This window comes from Anabrus simplex, chromosome 3 (assembly GCF_040414725.1).
Source record: "Anabrus simplex isolate iqAnaSimp1 chromosome 3, ASM4041472v1, whole genome shotgun sequence".
Taxonomy (NCBI): Eukaryota; Metazoa; Arthropoda; class Insecta; order Orthoptera; family Tettigoniidae; genus Anabrus; species Anabrus simplex.
In genome coordinates this window covers 135,081,900-135,101,841 of record NC_090267.1, presented here as the reverse complement: position 1 = coordinate 135,101,841, position 19,942 = coordinate 135,081,900, and the positions used below count along the sequence as shown (strand labels likewise).

Genomic DNA, 19,942 nt, shown 5'->3' with positions numbered 1-19,942 from the left:
CTAAATCTGCTCTCAAAACTGGGAGACAAGTCTTTGAGATCAGGCGGGAGGGAGGAAGGATGGAAAATACTGAGCCTCTCGCTTAAATCAGGGGAGTTGGCACGTCTGTATATATTAAAATGCTTTCCCAGGGATTGCAAACAACATATGTCAAGTTAACCGGCCTGTAATTATCCACTTTATGTTTAACACTCTTTTCCTTGTACACTGGGGCTACTGTTGCAACTCTCCATTTGTATGGCACTATATCCCAACCCATTGCCTTTAATATGTCCCCAGAAATCTTATCAATCCCAGCTGCTTTTATTGGCTTTCAACTTTTGTTTCTTTTTGGAAATGTCTTTATTATCATGAGTACATTTCAATAATTCACCAGTACTAGTAACCTCCTCTATCTAGACATTATCCTTATATCCAACTATATTTACATACTGCTGACTGAATACTTCTGCAAGTCCTCATATTTACACCCCTTTGTTCAATTATGATCCATGGAATATGCTTCCTGAAACCTGTTTCTGTTTTAAAGTATCTATATTCATATCCTTTCATTGCTTCCTAAACTTTGTATGGCTGTCAATTATGTCTGCATCATATCATCCTTAGCAGACTATTTTTTTTTTTTTTTTTTTTTTTTTTTTTTTGCTAGTTCAATTTCTCAGTGAGCTCCTTCAATCTCTCCTTATGGCTGCAAACATTCCTAACTATTTCTTTCTAATCTTCACCTCCTTCTTAATCTCTTTATTTCCCTATTATAATATAATGGGTCCTTACCATTCCTTAACACTTATAAAAGTACATACCTGTTTTCACACACCTCAACAATCACTTTAAGCCCATCCCACAGGCTGTTTACATTTTTATTTACCATTTTCCATTGAACATAACTGCGTTTTAAACATTTCCCCATGCCTCTCTTATCAACCATTCGGTATTGCCTAATAGTCCTACTTTTATGACTTTCCTTTCTATCACATTTAATTTCAACCATGACAAAGACAGCTTCGTAATCACTTATACCATATATCACTTCAGTTTCTCTATAGAGGTCATCTGGTTTTGTCAGCACCATATCTAGAATATACTTCCTTCGAGATGGTTCAGTCACTTTCTGATTCAACTGTCATTCGCATACTAACTTATTCACCATTTGTTGAAGAACAAGTACAGCTGAGACTCAATGAATGGAAGGTTAAGTTCCAGGAATTCAATCTCCAGATAAGGGAACCTAAAACAGTAGTGATGGCAATAAACAGAGAGGGACGACCAGCAAACATCATACTAGGAAACCATCCACTAGAAAGTGAGGAAAACTTTACATACCTCGGCAGTGTAATATCTCAAGATACACTAGCCATAAAAAAGGTGGCAAATAGAGTGCAGAAGAGCTCCCACTTTTACCGGCAAATACAAACACTCCTGTGGGATCCCAAAGTACCAACAAAAACAAAACTGGTGATTATCACCCTGTACTTCATACCAATCTTAACCTATGGTATCGAAATCTGCACCCTCACTAAGATGGACTCATCAAGGTTGCAGGCATTTGAGATGAAGTTCCTTAGGTCCACAATTCAAAAAACCACACTGGGCAAGTTAAGAAATAACATTGTTAGAAAGGAAGCTGGGATTGAGACATCATCGTTAGATCGGGTCAGCATGTCCACATTGAGGTGGTTTGGGCATGTAATGGGGATGGAGCCAACAAGGACAGCTTATGTTAACTTGGAGAGACATGTGGTAGGAAAACAGATGGTGGGAAGACCAAGAACCCACTGGATGGACAATATAAAGATGGACATTGCAGATTGGGGAAGTATACTGAATGATGTCATTAACAACAGATTGTATCTCAGTAATACAGAATGGAAGAGGCTTGCAAACAGTACCCAGGAAACTGAAACTGTAAAATGATGATGATGATGATTGTTGGTCACGCTTTCTGTCGTTCGCTATCCCTTCCTAGTTAACATTTGATAAGTGCAGATCACCCACTACAAAAATGTTCCCTTCTGTGTCGCTCCCCACATAGGTGATTATCTTATCAAATAATTCTGCATCAGCATCAGCGCTAGCCTTGCCAGGTCTGTACACCCCAAAACATCAAGTTGCCTATTTAGAGATAGGTCTTACACCTAGAATTTCATGTTTCTCATTCTTTATCATAGCTTAGAAATTCTCATTTCACCAGTATGAATACTCCCTCTCCCATTGTTCGTAACCTGTCCCTATGATAAACACTCAAGTTCTGTGGGAAAATGTCCACATTTGCAATATTACTTCTCAGTCATGATTCAGTTCCTATTACTATATTTGGTAAATATATCTATTAAATTAATTCTATTCCTTTCTTTACAATACTTCTACAGTTTAACACTAACAATTTTATACCATCCTTACTACATGACCTCATGCTTCCTACACTGTCATCACTGCTCCCTAGTCAACCTCGTTTCCCTGAATGTACCTCCCTATAATTCTTCCAAACAAAAACCCTAACTTATATGTACCATTGCAGTTCAAGTGAAGGTCATCTGAACGTAGATCCCTATATCCTACACCGGGCGAGTCGGCCGTGCGGTTAGAGTCACGCAGCTGTGAGCTTGCATCTGGGAGATAGTGTGTTTGAATCCCGCTGTCGGCAGCCCTGAAGATGGTTTTCCGTGGTTTCCCATTTTCACACTAGGCAAAAGCTGGGGCTGTACCTTAATTAAGGCCAAGGCTGCTTCCCTCCCACTCCTAGGCCTTCTCCATCCCATCGTCGCCATAAGACCTATCTGTGTCGGTGCGACGTAAAGCACGTAGCAAAAGAAAGCCCATATCCTACCCACCCATTAGAATCCACAAATCTCACTCCCAATTTCCTGCATACCCATTTCATAGTCATTTAAATCCCTAATCACCCTCCAGTCAGTATCCCTGATAACAATCTCTGCTTCCTTAAACCTGTCCCACGCCGCCATAACCAGCTCCCACACATCACCAACTACGTTAGTACCTACTTCTGCTTGCCTTACATTGTTGATTCAAACCTGGAAAATTACCATTTTCTCCTTCCCCTCTATTGTCCTGAACATCATCTTTAACCTAATTCCTGGATATCACTCCACCCTGGTTCCCTTTACTCCACACACTTTCCCCACATGCCAAACAATTGAATCATCCATGACCAGAGCCTAAACCCCACCCTCCTTATTAGATCCCCTCCTCCTGTGGTCTCCCTTAACTTCCATGACTCCTAGAGAACCTACATCCTTCTCTCCCTCTCACTACCCTGTTCCACCTCCCTCTTCCTGTCCTCTACTCTATGTTTCCCTTTGCCTCGCACCTTTTCTGTAACACTTTCCTGATCTCCACCTTCACTATGCTGATCTAGCTGCAGTGGACTCATACCGACTTCTCACCCATACCTTTCATGGGCTAACTCTCTGTGCTAAACCCTTAGTCCTAGTTTTCCTTGGTCTTAAGACATTAACCTGTAACTGTTAAAAATCTTTGTAAATAACTGTGTAGTTCTATCGTAAGCTTAGAATATTTCAAACGGAATTCCTACAAGACTTTCACTTCTTCTGACAAATAGTTATGATGATGGAAACTATAGTCGACTGTAGTCCTATAGCAATCAGTTAGTTGTGCCAGAATTCTCTTTTTTTAATTTTTCCTGTCTGACTTTTAGGCAATCCTTGTTCTTTTCCACACTCATTGATGTAAAATTTGTGAAGCCTACAGAATCGGTGCTTTCCTTTCTTTACGCATTACCCTAGTTCTTCAAAGGGTCTAAAATATTCTTCTTCTTTTTTTCAGTTGTAAATCAACTGACTGAATCTACAACATCCTTTAAGTGCACCTGGATGTGAAAAGTCATCATCAATTCAATATGGATTTTTACTTCTTTGAATAGAGTAAGCTTCACTGAATTCAGCTATGTATATATTTCTGCAACAAAAGTGTATTTAAAATGGCTGTTTAAATAAGGCGGCACCACTGCCATTCCCCCTTCAGCTGTCAACTAATATTATGCTTCTGAAAATGACATTTTTAAAAATCTTTAGGTACACTTCTCTCAGCAAGTTCTTTAATTGCCTAAAAGCTACAAGGAAGACTTGCAAAACGCATATATTCCCCCAAAATTTAAGCGGTATGGTACTAACCACATCCAATCTTTTCGAGAGCCTATTTTAATAGGATAAAATACTTCAAGGACATAACTGTAAGTCTTTATTGCAGGTACTAGTGTTATTAATTTGAACAAAAAAAGAATTATGCCTCATAAAGTTGTGAGAGAAATTTGAATTTTTAAATGTGACTTGTTGCTATTTGCAATCCTGCTGATGAACTAAAGGAGGTATATAGTGGATATTATGCATGTGTTTTGCCCTAGTTGGTGTTAAAAGTTGAACAAAATTTGGTAGTCTTGGAACAAATAGTTTCTTAGATATAAACCTACAAAATGGGCCTAAGACATGCATGATTTTGAAGGCAACTCTTATCCTTCCAACTACGGTGGTATTATGGTATCTGGTACCTTTTATGTAGCATTTCGTCTTTCAAAAAGTTGCATCCTTTTTATACTCTCCTGGGGGTTGATGACCTTCAAATAAAGGCTTTATATTTAGATGATGCTTTCATGGCTGGTAATTGTAGACATGATAGTAAACTTTTGGACTTATACCATGTCAAGAAAGCAAGGTGAAATCCTTCAAGTTTTGCTGAGAACTTTGCTTCGTGTCTTCAGAAGAAAATCTCATCTGCTCATGAGGAAGACTGAAGGTTTGTAAAAATGCTTTACTGTTGGTCTATTGTAACTGGTACTCTAATTCATCACCAGATGACTCACTGTGCAGTAGCCATCCGAGAGGGAGTTGACGACACTATCTTAGCTCCAACAGTAACACATTCTTAAATTCAAACCTTCATTAATAGAGAAGTCTTCCTTGTGAACAGACGAGATTTTCTTCTGAAGACGCGGAGCACAGTTTTCTGCAAAACGTGAAGAATTTCACCTCGTTTTCTTCACATGCTAAACGTCCACGAGCTTATTATCATGTCTACAAAATCTTTATAACTAAATACCAGTCCAAATCAATGTAAGTTACAATTATAGCTCAGGGATTTGTAGTAGCTAGATGAAGCAGGATCTTGGCTAGTATAAACTTACACCCTACCAGAACTCTTATGGGAAGGCTTGAATGATTCTTTTGAAACACAATTATTATTGTTTTGTTTTCAGAGATGTGCTACCATGGCCAAACTGGAGTGGCATGTATAATGCAAGTCAACTAGTCCAAGAAACTAAAACCAAGATACAGGCATCCAGAACTCTTCTAGATGCAAGGACCACTCCCCGAAGCATCCTCCAAGAACGTTTCTGGAGCCACAGAGTGAAATCAAATGATTTCAATGAAGTTCCTCTTAAAAAAGATTCAACATTCACAAGACCTTTGTACAATCCTGAAGGATCAACAGACAGTTATTATGACTCCTATGAGTCAAGCATAGAAAGTGGTCAGGGGGATGAATTTAACAGTAGCACAGACAGTGATTATGACTCAGATTCATCAGACCGTGGGACAATCAGCGACTCCAGTGAAGATGATTATGCACACAGAACAAAGCGATGCATCACTCTTTTACCTCTTCTTTTATCACCACGAAGAAAATCAAATAGGCAATTGTCATCTGAGAGAAATGACAGACTTACGAGTTTTAGGAACAACATGTTGGAATCTCCTAGAAGAAAGCACAACTATCGCAGAAAGCAACATTCTAAAAGTGATTTAAGATCTTCATATAAATATTCAGCACCATACCAAGGTGATGAGCATATGTATGAGAACAGTGAGTCTGAACCTGATACACAGACACAAATAATATCAACTAAAAATGGTAAATATAATAATATTTTAAAATATTTCACGCCACCACACAATACTTTGGGAAGTACATATGTGGCACAGTATTCTGGAAGTAATAAATTGTTTCAATGCATTGAGAAATGCAAACAGAGAAATTTGGCAGAGAAAATTCAAGGTAATGCAATTGAGCTTCAGGATAGATTTGGTGAGAAAAGTAGCGAGACAAAAAATGTTCCGTATGATATGCTTCAAATGGAAAGTATGCCATCTCAAACTGATGCAGAAGAACCAAGATCAAAAGAAATAGATTATATAATGGATCAAAGTTCTCACTTTGCTCAAGAAGAATTGTCATCTAAGAGTTTGGATACCTATTCATCAAAACTCAACTGCTCTTACTTAGGACCTGAATTTAGTGTTAACCCTCAGAGAGACCAAGAAAATGACACAGATGAGGAATATTTTGAGAATCGAAAATGGACTCTCAAAACAATGAATAATATAAAAAGCATTGGTGATAAGAGTAATGAAGAAAGTGAAATCTTAACTTACCCAAGTGACAAAGAAAAAATTCAAATTTCCACAAAAATGTTTAAAAATAATTGTCAAACAGTAACTGATACCATGAAATTAAATAATATGTTAAAGAGCAACACCCTCAACCATAATGTAATGGCTAATGAAGATAGTATACCAGCTAAAAATACTTTGATATATGATGATCCCCACATCACTGATGTTCTTTCACAAAATACTGAAGTACTTCAGGAAATGTCACAGCTAGAGAATTCTAATTCTTCTCCTGAGAGATCACAAGACAAATACATAGGTTCAACAGCTAACACTGAAACAAATGTGAAGTCATACTTTTATGCAGAATACCCTAACACTCAAGAGACTGGACAAAACAATAGTGTTGAAGAGTTTGAATATCATGACAACATCAATGGAAATGATCATTGGGACAATACATTCAGCTTGCAAGGTGACAAAAGTGACTGTAGAGGAACTGAAAATGTTGATGCACATCACACTTTTGATGATAAAATTACACATGAAAACCAGTTATCTATGGGATATACTGATACTTCACATGAATCTCAAAATACTAGTTATTTGATTACAGGGAATGATAAACAAAATAATGATGAAGGAAACAGCAACATTCACTCAAGTACAGAATATTTTGACACTCCAGATGAATTAACAGAAGATACAGAGCAATACGACGATAACCTACATGCAAGTAATAATGGATATAAAACCGAGCTATTCACAAGATATAACATTCCAAGTAAATTACAAAACCCTACTGGTGTTGAAAGGCAAAATAGTGATGTTATGACTGGGGAAACTCAATCATTAACTGGATATACAGATGGGTCAAATGAATCTGAAGATACTAGGTGTAACAACAAAAACTGTTCTGATAAAATTACACAGGAAAGCCAGCTATCTATGGGATACACTGATACTTCACATGAATCTCTAAGTACTAGTTATTTGATTACAGGGAATGATAAACAAAATAATGATGAAGGAAATGGCAACATTCAATCAAGTACAGAATATTTTTACACTCCAGATGAATTAACAGAAGATACAGAGCATTATGATGATAATCCACACGACAGTAATGGATATAAAACTGAGCTATTCACAAGATATAACGTTCCAAGTAAATTCCAAAACCCTACTGGTGTTGAAAGGCAAAATAGTGATGCAATGACTGGGGAGACTCAATCATTAACTGGATATACAGATGGCTCAAGTGAATATAAAGATACTAGGTGTAACAACAAAAACTGCTTTGATTCTTCTGACACAGATGCAGAATCCCAACTGACAGACAGTTCCTCTGAGGATGATAATGAATTCCAAGACCTCTCTGAATTAAATGTTGGAAAACAGAGAGAGACTTATAACAATAGTGATAATACCAATAGGGGAAGTCTAGATTCCAATTATTATCAAGGCATAATGATACAAACGCCATCATCTGGCAACTATGTAGGTGTGCCAGATGGTAACATTCAAGGGTTTACTAATCATGGTTTTTCAAATATTGATGAGCACTCATTATGGAATATACAAGGTTCATACAGCTCCCAATATACAAACAATCACATTCAAACATCTAGTGAATGTTCTTATACTAAAAGTGAACTTCATGATGCTAGTCAACATATTATTACCACTTATGATCCATCTTATGAAGTAAACCAGTCACCTACTGAACATTCAGAAGTTCAAAACGAATATCAAAATACTGGTGAATATTTTACAGGAAACTTCTATTATTCAACGAATATGATTAGAGAAACTCAATTATCCAATCAAAATTCTAATACATCTAATGACTTTAAGGATACTAGTGAAAATTATTTTCCTGATGAGTATGATTTCAGAAATATGAACGGAGAAATGCATGTGCCTGCAACATCTACAGAAGTGCTAAGTGAGTTAAAGGAAACTGGTCAACATTTTATAAATCATTTAAAAGATCCATATATTTCTGACAATACAAGTAGAGAAATTTCAGTGTCCCTTGAATATTCCAATAATTCAAGTGAATTTCAAGACATCTATGAAAGTTCTGTAAGCAATAAGGGAAGTGCATATGAATCTCAAGACACAGGTGGAGAGATTTTAACATCTATCAAAGATTCAAATTTTACGAACAGCGAATATCATAATAATCAAAAAGATTCATATGATTCTAGTGATATAGAGATCAAACTGTCAACTCTATGTTCCAAAGAATCAGATAAATCTGAAAATACTAAAGAGTGTTTTAGTTCTGAGGATTCACAAGGGGTGAAGAGCAGTAATGGAGAAATTCAACCGATAAGCAAATACCCAGATAATGTAAATGAGTTTCACGACAATAATGAACACACAATAGAAGAAGAGGGAAGTCCTTTTGTTTCTAGTGATATAACTGGAAATACACAATCAACCGTGGATTTTTCAGAGAGTTTAAATGGACTCCTCAGCACTTATAAACATTCCATAGTTAATGAACGAGAACGACACAAAGCTTGTGATGTAAGAGAAGACACTGTGTCATCCAGAAAATATGTGGAAATTCCAGACGAATTTCAGGAAACCCATGAACATTTTATAGGTGATCAAGCCTTGTATGATCTTAATAACAAGTATGGAGAAACTCAATCATCTACTGAATTTTCAGATGATTCAAATGAACTTCATGACACTGTTGAAGATTTTTATGATGTGGGCAGAACTGAAGTGTCCACCGAATATACATTTATTCTGTACAGATTTCAAAATGTTGGAGAAAATGTTATTGTTAGGAATGATTTACATGATTTTGGAGATATAAATAGACAAATTCGACTGTCAACAGAATATCCTGAAACTCAAAATGAGTTTCAAATATATAGTGAATATGAAGATGATTTACAAGCTGATACTAATGGCAACACTGAAATATTTAATAGGTATTCTGATACTCAAGATGAATTCTTAAATAAACAATTTACTGGTGACAGTGAAAATATGTATGATTATAACACTAACTATGATACTACACTATCTTCTAGACCTTCCAACATCTCATGTGAACTTGAAGCTGCTGGTGAAAACTTCGTAAGAAATGATAACTCTGATATTGAAAGAACTAAACCTTCAGGACAACATTCAGATTCTGGCTCTGAGGATAACAATGAGTATGAACTTGGTGACAGTAAAATCAGTCATATTGGTCCAACTCTTGAGACCACTGAAGATGCTCCATATCCCCACAATTCGACGAGCAGTGCAGAGTTATCCATATATCTTTTAAGGCTTAAGTCTGAAAATATTTCTCCACAAGTACAAGAAAACAATCGGTTTTATGAAGATTGTGAACTGTCTCATGGAGATTTTGACAGATTTGAAGATGAAACAAGTACAAGCCTCAGGTATGATTCAGAGTATACAGAAATGACCTCAATTTGTAATAAGACACAGAGAACATCAAGTTCTGACATCCAATTACAAGAATTACATGAAGATACTGTTTACCTACCCTTTGAAAATAAGAATGACATCGAGTTATCATTAATACAGGATGATGACAGAGGATACAATTCAGATGGACCCTTTACCACTCAAGTGGAGAGCAGTGAAAGTGAACTTTCTTTAGAACAATCACAAAGTACTAATGACAGTCCTAGTTCATGGGTGACAAATCTCAGATATGCAAAAGACAAGTCTAATGAAATGGAATACTTAGGTGATGATGATTTTTCTTCCTCTGATGAAACTGAAGCTTTAGAATATAATAAGCAAGAGAAATGCAAGACAAGGATGCCCATGGCACATATTATTTATAACAATGGTCAGAATAACGATGGAATTCAAACTATTGCTTTATCTGATGCAAGTTCTGCAGAAACAATGCTAGAAAACAGAGAGCCTGAGCAACATACACCCAAAGTGATAGAGAAACATTATTATTTAATGCCTGTTTATATCGTCACACCACATCCTTCTACACAGGCAGACATAGTAATTAGTCCATTCTCTGATGAAGAAGATCATTTGAGCGATGGAGGTGAAAAACTTACTTTAACTGAAAATAAAGCTGAAATTGAACAAATTCTGAGATCATATTCTGACTACAAAGAATATTCTTCCAACACTTATACCTTCAAGCCAGTTGCAAGCAACGTAGAAGACAACACGCTGCTGTCAGAAGTGGTTTCTACAGGACCTATAACGAGGTATGAAAATAATTTCTTTCTTTCAAGTAATGGTCAAGTCACTGGTGACAGGAATGGATATACTAATAAAATACAGTCCTTTTCTGATGATCTGAAGGAAGAGTCATTTATTGACACACAAATACCTAAAAGTACCTCAAATCAAATTTTTCATGATTACTTGTTAGGAGATCAATCCTTGTCAAGTGATACATCGCAAAATATGGTAGATTCCAACTATGGTGAAAATGCTGCTTGGAAGGATCGCGATAACCAAGAAAAAGAGCAAAGCTTAGAGAATGACAGGAAAATTGAGCCATTTTATTCTGGTCGAAGTTATAATGTTTTAGATGCAATCTACAATGCACATCCAACACTTGAACCTCCATACACATCCAGACCTCTTGAATATTTGGTTTCAAGTCAGTGCTTCCAACCAGGATGTAGTACTCTGTTTGGGGAGTTTGTTAAAAAGATTGTTGAAGAGAAAATTGAGGAGTATCATAAACAAATTCACAGAAAATGTGACCAGTGTGCAGCAACCCCTATCCAAACGAAAGATAATTTATTTCTAGATAAAATAGAAAGGGCTTCATTAACACAGGGACTTGATGATAACGGAGTTGTATTAGGAAAAGCATCTGTAAGTGACAGTGAAGAAGCATGTAATTCTTACATTGCTATGAAACTTGATGCAATTATGAACATGCTCATTGGAATGAAAGAGTGGTTGATGAACTCGTCTGTTAAAGGGCAATAGAATTCATAAAATACATTTGCTCTCTAGAAGCTGTGGAACAGTTTTGACAGTGCTTCGGTCTATTACAGTATCTACTGGAAAACCTTTTACTTATTTGACAGTTTTGTATGTAATTTTTATATTTTTGATAATAAAAATAAGAAAATAGTGTGTATTTTGTTACAATATACTTGACGAACATTCAACCTACAGAACCGTTACTATTAGTTACTCATGGCTGGCAGGTGATTATCTTCTTCTAATACTAATCGGAGGAAAAAAAATGGAAGTGTTCCGACACCTCGAAGAATTAGGGTATTGGCAGAAGAAAGGAAAGTACACCCTAATTTCATAAACACAGTACCATCAACAACAGTTGACCACAGCAGGTTGGATACGAAAGATGAAAATTAAGAGCCAGACACAAGTAATGCCAGTAATGACACAAGTGAAACTAGGGGCCATTTTTGCCAACTCACACTCCCTAATTGAGAATCCCTAAGGGTTAAAAGCAGGGGATAATGGATGTATTCTATGCCCTTACCCACAGGGGGATTAGTTTGTCATCATACCCTAGTTTTTCCTTCAGTAATCACAGAGAATTTCAGGCAAAGGTTGCTATCAAATACTGTCGAATTTCTCTAGGCCAGATATGATAGGGTTGGATTCATGACCTTGAAACTATGATGTGAAGCAGCTGTCATGTGGTGTACCAAATATCTGTCTGTATTTTGTTGTGTGTTCTAATGTAAACAACACACACTGCTTCAGAATTGGAACATACTGGTCAACTTGCATTATGGCACAGTTGTTTCATAATAAGGCCTGAGAAGGATTCGGGTGATACTTAAGTGTTGTAGATATCAAAAACACACAATGAAATATTGACTGACATTCTGCAAGCTACAAAATGGGTGCTTTACATTATAGTTTCAAGTTTGTGAATCTGGTCATCCCTGCCTACACTATTTGAACAGGCTCCTGAAAATTCAAAGCCAAAATCGTTCTGTTATTAATACATTTCAAGTAGCCCTATTATTTATTAATATCTTTCAAGTAATGGTAATACGTTATTCCACTGTGTGAATTATAGGCATTTTTGCAAATAAACAACTGATGCTACTACTTCAACTAATTTCATAGTTTATGTACATTAAAAACAAGGAATTAGGAAAAACGATAGGAAAATAAGCCTGTGAGAGCTGAAGGTTGCAATAAACATAAATTCACAAATAGATAAACTACTATTCCTCAGCTACCGATTTTTTATGAGTAGACATTCCCTTTCCATTACATTTTCACTCTAAAGAATGGGCTCAAGGATGTCTATCTCTGATGAAGGTAGGAAGGAGAAACAAATGTCAGAGAGAAGAAATACACTGCCAGGAAAACAAAAATATATATAAAATTAGTACACCCTCTTAGAGTTTTCCAATTCACTCAAGATTTATTGTTGAAACAGTTCATATGGAGTACATGAAATGATTACATTTACAGATCAATAGCTCAAGCGGTATTGAGATACCAGATGTCGATCCATGCTGGAGCCATATTACTACGGGGTATATCCTCCATGGGCGGCAATGCAGGCACTGATTCTGGCATCCATTCGATCATACAGATGGTGAATACTGTCTTGGTATATATTATTCCATGCCTGTTCGACCTGTTCATGTAGTTCTGCAAGAGTTGTGAGATGATGAGTCGCACGTGTCAGTTGTCATCCCATCACATCCCACACGTGCTCGATAGGAGACAAGTCCGGAGATCATGCTGGCCAGGGAAGTTGCTGCACGTCTTGCAGAGCACATTAGTTTCACACGCAGTGTGTGGGCGAGCATTATCCTGTTGGAATAACACATCACCTTCCTGTGCAAGAATGGCAAAAGAACGGGTCTTACAACATTTTGCACGTACCGAGCGCTGGTCAACGTTCCCTGCACAAACACCAAAGGTGAACGAGAGTTGTAGCTTATCGCAGTAGCGGCAACTGGAAATTAAAAGTAGGGAGCAAAAATAAAAAAAATTACAGTCAATGAAGTACCCAGGTTTGTGGGATAGCGGAGTTGGGGGGGGGGGGGAGATATACATCAAAACTGAAAAAAAGCTACAAAATTGTAAATTTTTACGCTCAATGAATGAATTTTGACAGAAAGGTAAAGGTTGGTCCGCCTCTGTGGTGTAGTGGTTGGCGTGATTAGCTGCCACCCCTGGAGGCCCGGGTTTGTTTCCTGGCTCTGCCACGAAATTTGAAAAGTGGTACGAGGGCTGGAACGGGGTCCACTCAGCCTCGGGAGGTCAACTGAGTAGAGGTGGGTTCGATTCCCACCTCAGCTATCATCGAAGGGTTTTTCCGTGGTTTCCCACTTCTTGTCCAGGCAAATGCTGGGATGGTACCTAACTTAAGGCCACGGCCGCTTCTTTCCCTCTTCCTTGTCTATCCCTTCCAATCTTCCCATCCTCCCCACAAGGCTCCTGTTCAGCATAGCAGGTGAGACCGCCTGGGTGAGGTACTGGTCCTCCTCCCCAGTTCTATCGCCGACCCAAAGTCTCCCGCTCCAGGACACTGCCCTTGAGGCAGTAGAGGTGGGATCCCTCGCTGAGTCCGAGGGAAAAACCAACCCTGGAGGGTAAACACATTAAGAGAGAAGTAAGAAAGGTAAAGTTTGACAGCCTGGCAACTTAACTGTGATAGTAATAGTTTTTTGAGATTTTGATTCAGTACTATACAATACCTAAAACTTTCACCAAAGGAACAACAATTACACATGTATTACAAATAAATACGAGGGTCGAGTCATAAGTCATGCAACTAGTTTTTTGTTGCGAATAGGAGACAACGTGGAAAATCTAAGATATGCATTTGGAAATATACGGCATGCACTTATGCATAGTGCCTGAAGACAAATTCTGACGTCAGGAGATTCTCGTAGGAAAGTGACAGAACATAGGCCATTGGTAAATATTATTTTATTATGGTATAGACAGCAAATACACAAGACTATGTACAAAGGACAGGTCTCCACTGGTTACAGACCTTCAAAATAATCACCCAAGGTTTCCACTGTGCGTTGCCAGCGGTGGGGCAGGCGTTGAATACCATTTGCTGCATGCGTATCGCTAACGTGTGACACCTCTCTCCAAAATGCTGTTACAATGTCCTCACATCTCCACCCACCTCGCCACTGTTCTATAGGGCATGGCATACACACCTAATGCTTCCCGCAGCTCTGCATGGCATTGGTGTGCTTTTCTGCCGCGGAGAACTGCTATTTTAATATACGATCGTTGCTCCTGCTTGTTGACTTCCATTTTGTGACGCTCTCACTCACACACTGAGCTTGGGGGCATGCTTAGACCCACACTGTTGTGTACATACACCATCTAGTGGCATCATACGCAAGCACATACCGTACGTTTCCAAATGCATATCTTAGATTTTCCGTGTTGTCTCCTGTTCGCGAGAAAAAAATTGTTGGCATGACTTATGACTCGACCTACGTAGAAGTACGGCGTTATTATACAATTAAAATCATTTATTATTTGACTGCACAGTAAGGAAAAAAAAACAGACACTAAAGAGACTGCCAGATTGATGAATGCGCGCAGGAAACGGGTGAATCGTACCTCAGTGTCCATCAACTTATTACAGAATATCCCCTGCTTCCCTACCTCACAGAAGATGCAAAGTGTCCACTACTTGTTGTGGCGCTATACAAATAGGTTAACCACAACGAACGACATTTGATGCGCATTTCCACTGATAATTTTGTTAATAATTAGCTGACAGGACAACAGGGCTTGTTTTAATAATTCCTATAATTCCTTGTTTTAGCAAGCTGAAACTGAATACAAATGTAATGTTTTCTCCACAAAGTGGGGGAGCAACTGCCCCCCCTTGTCGCCGCTACTGGCTTATCGCACCCCAAACCATAAGGCTTGGGGTGGGGCCAGTGTGTCTTGAACGAATGCATTCTACAAGACAGCGCTCACTAGGTCTACATCGTACGCTTGAACGACCGTCACTTGCATGCAAGGGGAATCTGCTTTTATCGCTGAGGACCACGGCCCGCCATTCCATATTCCAAGTGATCCTCTGATGGCACCAGTCGAGCCATGCACATCGATGTTGTGGCATGAATGGAAGACGGGCTAGAGGTGTGGGTGCCCATGGTCCCACTGCTAGTAACCGGTTGGCAAGAGTTTGTGTTGACACTTCTGGGCTCACAAACCCTCTTATCTGAGCTGCGGTAGCTGTACAATCTGCCACTTCTGCCCTTCCAATACGACAATCTTCGTGGACATCTGTGCTGCGTGGACGTCCAGAACCTTGTCTACGGGTGTGAGAATGTTCACATGACCATTGCAACCAGCATCGTTGCACAACTGATGCAGCAGTCCAACTTGTGTGGCAATTCTCCAAAAGGACCATCCCGCCACTCGCAAGGCCACAATTTGACTCCTGTCAAACTCGCTCAGTTAGCCGTAGGAAGCACGAGTGCGTCTCCGTTGCATGGCGCCTGTTTGCTTCACATGTTTACATCGCACTGAGTCTTATGGCTGTAAACATTCCCTGTTAAAGGATACACGCAGATGGCGCTCATGTCACTACGCTATCTGTTGGCGGACGACGTTGAAACTATTATCAGTACATCTACTATTGCGCAGGTGGCACCTGCCGTCATCGGATCAAAATCATTGTCGTCTTTCCAGGTGTACTAATTTTTTTTACCGGCAGTGTATTTCTGGAAGAACTGGGATTGAGGAGGAGAGTGCTCATTCATTAAGATGAGAACTGTGTACAGGTGCAGGGATTTTTATTTTTATTTCTCCGTCATTCGGGGTGGTAGAGTATTTCCACAGTATCACCTCTCTAAGAGGGTCAATCTCAGGGGTCTTCATTTGAGAGCATGGGTTGGTGACCGCACCTCTTGTTTCTGGAACTGTTGTTTTCCTACCCTCTTTCCTAGTTTCTTGTCTTGGATGTACATAAGCTATGAAACTAGTTGATATAGTAGAAGTAGTTTTGTCTTTCTGGCAAAAATGTCTGGCATTCTTTACACTTACTTGTGTCAGGCTCACTTTCAAGTTTTCGATCTGACCTATTTTATTTAACACTTGTTCTCTTCTAATCCTGATGGTTTTAAGTTTCCAATGCCTAAGTTCTCCATTTCCACGCCCTCCAGAGTTCTTTCCTTTCTTTTGCCTTTCTTGTTCCTTTTAATCCTGCCTCTAATTAGTGTCAAGAAGGGATAGTACCCTAGTTGTAGTTCCCTTAAAACAATAATCATCACCATCACCACCAAAAGCACAGTTTGTTCTTGTCTCTCATTTCTATTACTTCATCTACCCAAACTGATCTATTGTTGTTTGCATATATTCTATCCTTTCTTCGAAGTATACTAATAAATTTAGTTGATTCATGCACGCATAAGCTATTTCCATTTTCTTCCCTATCTTCCTTGTGTCCAAGAGGATGTATGGAATCTAAATGAACTTGTTGATCTATCCCCATGCGTGTTTTTAATCTTACTTTCTAGCTACCTAATCAGGGTGCCCACTAGTAACCTAAGTGTGTTTTATCTGGGATAAACCCATTTTCCCTGCATTAAATTTAATCAGACATGGTGCATACTCTGGAATCATCATCTTGAAACATACAGTATTTTGTACAAATACTTACAATGGCATAAAGAACTTGAAATAAAAATATTGTAAGTCAAACAAGCTACACCTTATCATAAAGTGCCAATCTGTGAAGTGGGTTATCAGAAATCCCATTGTACACAACCTCTACAAGAAACACTACAACCAATGAAAATGAACTACACTGCTCACAGCAAGCCATCAGTCACTCACTCTCCAAACTAATGCCTGTGCTCATCAGGAACCCTATTCTTGAAATTGGTGTGAGTGAGAGTGCCAGTTTCTAAACATGCTCATAACATAAACATATGCGTTAATGTTCAGAAACTTACGAATAAGTTCCCAGTTCCTGCAAGCAATGGAAGTGTCGTTCAAATACGTATGCTGGTCAACTAGTGTGCATAGAAACAAGTACCACTGACACATTCCTTTTTTCTTTGTAGAATTCTTTTCTGTGATAATGTTGCTTTTACATAGCAATTTCTCCTTAAAGTGTTGCAAAATCTGTAATAATTGTGGGCTATCCATAACCTTTAGGTTATGTAAATTACATGGGTAGATTTTAAAACACTGGACATTTTAAAATGAACATTAAGAAGATAAAAGAGTTTTTGTCTTTTTAATTTATAATATTAGTATAATTTAAGTTTTGGTTTAACGAGGACAAAGCAATTACAAATTAATCTTCTTCTTCCTAGCATTGTCTCCGGTAGTGCAGGGTCCGCTGTTTTAACCTGGCTTGCCATTTTGTATGATCTTGCACATCGTGTGGTCTTAAGTTGAGAGCCTTCATATCAGCATCTACTGTGTCATGCCAGTGCTGCTTTGGATGTCCACATGGACGTTGCCCATTAATTTCAAAGGAGTGGATGAAACTGGCAACTGTTCCAGGTGCGGTACACAGGACGTAACCATACTATCACAGATGCTTTTTCCGTGCCTTCTCAGTGATGAGTGGAATGCCCATTTGTTGGCAAACTGTGTTGTTTTTGATATGATGCAAGAGTGTGATGCTCATTGACCAACAGAGCATATGCATTTCCATGTTGTGTAATTGGCACTCAGTAGCTTGTCAGCTGGTCGACATTCAAGCACCGTAAAATGAAAATGTTAAAGGTCCACCTTTTCAATACAATGAACGTTATATGTATGGCTAATTCATTTTTTGAAGTGTTTTAAGATCCTATGGCTGATGATGGCCAATATCAATAGGCCGAAACTAGTACCAAGATTAAAATAAATTGAAGTACTAATTTTATATTGTATTGATTAGTTGGATTACCTGATTTGTCTACAGTAACATTGAGTATGTTGTTTTCAGTTGATCAATAGGAGATATTCATAATTACTGCAACCTGTGCAATTGATACGCAGCGGTCTTCTTGCACAATGACATCAAATGTGACATTGATATAGGTCTTTAAGTTGAGGGCTGTCCGGGGTGTGGGACATCCTAGAGGTTAGTTTTACCCCTCCCTAAATTGTTTATACCACTCAAAGATCCATGTTTTTCCCAAGGTTTGATCTCTGTAGGCTTGCTGCAACATTTCAACTGGTTGTGATGGAGTTTTGTAGAGAAGAACACAAAATCTAATTGATGCGCACTGCTGCAACTTAAGACCCACACTGAGCACAGTTAATAAGTTCTTCCACTTTGACTGTTTCCCTCTAACCGAACACCTTTAGGCACATGACGTACATGGCGTTGTGCCACTTAAGGTTGGAAGCCCCCCAGTGTGCTCTTGTGGTGCCGACTTCATCGTGGCCCACATCCTCACAGATTGCGCCGACCTCTCCGGTTTAAGATGGAGCCTCAGCCTGCAGGAAACACTCAATCGCATACTAGCCGATGACGTGACTAACTGCTGATCTCGTCATCCGCTTTATGTTGATAAACTTTAAAAAAATAGGTATTTGATTTGATCCTGTATTGACCTGTCTAAATCTATTAAAGAAACTATTTCAAATAGTTTTTGTTGGATCCACCCTGTCAATACACTTTTAATTAATGAAAATTAATTATTCATTCATACATGTTACAGGAACATTTGCATTCCCTTCATCAGTGCAGTCAAATCAAAGAATAAGAACAATATAAGATCTTTTGTTTAGCCCACAATTTAAAGAGGTATTATATCCTAATTCAACATATCAATGAATAAACAAACATTAGTGAAATATTATGAAAATTCACAAAATTTTAATATTTTGATGATGTTGAATGAGAATACCTAAATTAATTCAAGTTCCTTTTCTTCCTCAAATGATTAAATGCTAGTTTATATAATAGGTTCTCATCTGTACTTCTTTCATTTAAACTTGATTCAAAGACATTTTTTGAGAAGATAAATTTCTAAACTTTCTAAAACATTCATGAATTTTCCCTTTTTGGCTAAATGCATTAATTTCATGTCATTACAAATATCTATTTTATGATTCTTTTCAACCATATGCTCTAACATTGCCAAATTTATGTTAAATTAATTAAGGTATTCTCATTCAACATCATCAAAATATTAAAATTTTATGTAATGATAATTTTCAGAATATTTCACTAATGTTTCTTTATTCATTGATATGGTGAATTAGGATTTAATACTTCTTTAAATTATGGGCTAAACAAAAGATGTTACATTGTTTTTATTATTTGATTTGACTTCACTGATGAAGGGAATGCACAATGTTCCTGAAACACGTACGAATGAAGAAATACGGTAATTTTCAATTATTAAAAGTGTATTGACAAGGTGGACCCAACATAAACTATTTTAAATAGTTTCTTTAATAATCTGCTTTACGTGCGACAGTCGATTAATCAAGGGTAGGTAAATTGCAAGTGTTCCATTACTCAGGGAACTTGCATTCCCTTTTTAATTCGTTAGTGAACTTTTTGGCTTTTTTTGTTTTATTTTGTACCTCGTTTTGAAATTCCTTTCTTGAATATATCATTTTGTTTATTTTAAATTTCTTTTCCAATTAATTTGTTCAGAGAA

The 19,942-nt window shown here is 37.9% G+C and overlaps 1 long non-coding RNA gene across 2 annotated transcripts in view; it reads left to right on the top strand.

Annotated features, from left to right (window-relative positions):
- LOC137499014 (uncharacterized) overlaps nt 1–19,942 on the top strand; it is a 327,147-nt gene that overhangs the window by 118,866 nt on the left and 188,339 nt on the right. The window contains exon 3 of one of the 2 annotated variants that reach the window (XR_011017973.1): nt 5,231–5,325. The exons of the other annotated variant lie outside the window; for it this stretch is intronic. This is a non-coding gene — a long non-coding RNA (uncharacterized lncRNA). Of the gene's footprint in view, nt 1–5,230; nt 5,326–19,942 lie in introns of those variants that run through there. 2 annotated transcript variants of the gene reach the window in all.